Here is a 3,001-nt window from a genome sequence, read left to right as displayed (position 1 = left end):
CCGAGACAAGATTCGAACCTGCGACCGTAGCAGTCGCGTGGCTCCAGACTTTAGCGCATAGAACCGGTCGGTCACTCCAGCCGGCCTACGTCATCAACAAAGTGGCTAAATCCCGTAGGATCATTTTACCATGACAGGCTTGTGTAACTCTTGCACGTTACTTAAGACGGTATATAATTCAATATTGAAATTTGACGAATATCCCACATACACACTCTCATTTACTCTCAGGCTCACATAATACATAACACAATAAATATTGATTTTAATAGATCTTTCTGAAGTTATTCTAGTTTTCATTCTACAAAAATTGTAAGGTATTTGAAATTTTTAAATTAAATTTCAATTAAATAGTTCTATACCCTGATACTTCAGATGAGTATTTCAACTGACAACCAAAAACAAGTTATAAATGTTCCCAGGTGAATTTCCTTTCTTAAGTGTAGTTTTTCTAACTTTAAAGTAAATTTGCTATCTCCAAAAATATGCCCGCTAGAAAGCTGAGATTTTCACACCAACTTTCTATTAATAACAATGTGCACTCAACGCAGTCCGTCTGTAGGCCACGAGTGGCCTACCGGGACCATCCGACCGCCGTGTCATCCTCTGTGGAGGATGCGGATAGGAGGTGTGTGGGGTCAGCACACCGCTCTCCCGGTCATTATGATGGTATTCTTGACTGAAGCCGCTACTATTCGGTCGAGTAGCTCCTCAATTGGCATCACGAGGCTGAGTACACCCCAAAAATGGCAACAGCTCATGGCGACCTGGATGGTCACCCATCCAAGTGCTGACCACGCCCAACAGTGCTTAACTTCGTTGATCTCACGGGAACCGATGTATCCACTGCGGCAAGGCCGTTGCCAACAACAAAGTGCAGTATACAAATTTTGAAAGCGATTACACAAAACTACTATCCTTTATTTAGATTATTATAGGTGGTGAATGTACGCTTTGAGTAAGAGACATTGAATAGCTTTCCCATGGAAGGCAGAGACAGATTCACATGTCTTCCGGGTATGCCGCTAGATGTCAGCCTCCAAAGTTACATACAGCAAGCTATCCTAAAACAAAAACATTTGCTCGCCGACCGGTGTGGGTCGTGCGGTTCTAGGCGCTTCAGTCTGGAACCGCGTGACCGCTACGGTCGCAGGTTCGAATCCTGCCTCGGGCATGGATGTGTATGATGTCCTTATGTTAGTTAGGTTTAATTAGTTATAAGTTCTAGGCGACTGATGACCTCAGAAGTTAAGTCGCATAGTGCTCAGAGCCATTTGAACCATTTGAACCAAACATTTGCTCAGAACAACTTGCGACGTTACACAGTTACTAAAATTTCTGTACGAGCTGCCATCTTAACTTCCCTGGCAGAAATGTTGTCATTTCAGAAATTTTTTTACAACTGCAATACCTACATAGAGGAGAAGAACTGATAACACAACGATTTGTATTTGTAAATTCACTCTGAAAAGCGCACATTGGGATGCAGGAATGACAAATGACAAAATCAAGCAAACAAATAACTGTCAGTAACAATATTTTCAGTTATTGGTAGATCAAGATAGCAACAATTTAACTTAACAGAGATGTTCTTTTCCTTTTAGTCTATGTATAAAATGAGGACAGTCACATCAACCGAGATCACGGGACTTGAATTGACTTGACACTTGTGAATACAACTCGATGTGACAGTGACTGTGGGTGATGTGATGGTGCATAAGAGCCAGTTTTAATAGGCCTTAAGCTGGCCGTATCCTTGGGGACTTCACATTTTTCTTAATGCACAGATGATTAAATTTCTTTATGTGAATGAATATCTAAAGTTGCCACTGAGCCACTGAGGCATGGGACTGTTTGATTATAAAAGTATCATAAATAAATTATTCTTGATAAGAGCGTTGCACATCTCAGATGAAACCGTGAAAGGCTGATGTTTTGTTGCGCAACGTGCTCTTTGTGGTGTATAAGAACTGTCCTGACCAGCAAAATCACCTGATCTCTCACCAATTTAATATGTAATGGGACATAATGGGACATGATATAGCATGAACTTACTAGTTCTCCAGGGCCTGCAAGAACTCTTGCGGAATAACAACAAAAGGCGCAAAATGCTTGTGACAATCAATTGGAGGATGCCATTTGACACGTTTATGAGCATTTGCATGTGAGAATACGGGCCTGTTTCGCCCCTGGATGGGGATACACGGTGTTTTATTGCATCTGTATGAGTACACTTTACTGTAACATGTGTGTTTCATTTGGAGTGAATTATATATTATTATACACTCCTACAGTGACGAATTACAGGTCACCTTACTTGTCAATAAAATGACATTGGCCTTGAGGGTTTTTAATTTTTTCTGGCTGTGTATTATGTTTGGACTCTCTGTGTGCACCGTCTTCTTTGAACACTAATCCTTTAACTTTTTTATTTATTTATTTACTTTTAGGATTCCTATTTAAGCTCCCCAAGTATTTGTGCTATACTTTTCTATTTGCTATATCGTCCGGTTACGATCCTAGGACCACGGTTCTGAATATGACGAACGGCTGCTGTAACATTTATGTGTTAAGGCTTCCAGACTTAAGAACGAATCTCTAGAACTGGTCGCATTGGCGTCCTGGATTGATTTTTCTTCACAGATGCACTATCTTTTCCTAGAACCTTTTCAACAAACGTAAGTCTTCCATTCACCTTCACTAATACTGATTTCACGGGATTGTCCCATTTCATATTGCTTCTTAGTATTACCATAAATTCTGTTAAATGCTCAAGATGTTCTCCACTAATCTTGCACTCTACATCTACATCTTCATGACTGCTCTGCAAGTCACACCTAAGTGCCCGCAGAGTTTTTCCCTGCTGTTACACTCTCGAAAGGCGCGAGGGGAAAGCGAACACTTAACTGTTTTCGTGTGAGCTCTGATGCCTCAGTTCCTCCCTAGGTAGGTGCACGTCAACAAGCATATTCAGAGGAGACAGTAGGTGAAACGATTTCAC

General features: G+C 41.1%; 1 pseudogene; it reads right to left on the bottom strand.

Annotated features, from left to right (window-relative positions):
* Positions 1–747: 747 nt before the first annotated feature.
* LOC126189206 (5S ribosomal RNA) lies at positions 748–865 on the bottom strand (annotated as a pseudogene).
* Between the last annotated feature and the right edge of the window lie 2,136 nt (positions 866–3,001).

Source organism: Schistocerca cancellata, chromosome 5 (assembly GCF_023864275.1).
Source record: "Schistocerca cancellata isolate TAMUIC-IGC-003103 chromosome 5, iqSchCanc2.1, whole genome shotgun sequence".
Classification (NCBI taxonomy): domain Eukaryota; kingdom Metazoa; phylum Arthropoda; class Insecta; order Orthoptera; family Acrididae; genus Schistocerca; species Schistocerca cancellata.
This window is presented reverse-complemented; position numbering and strand designations above follow the sequence as displayed.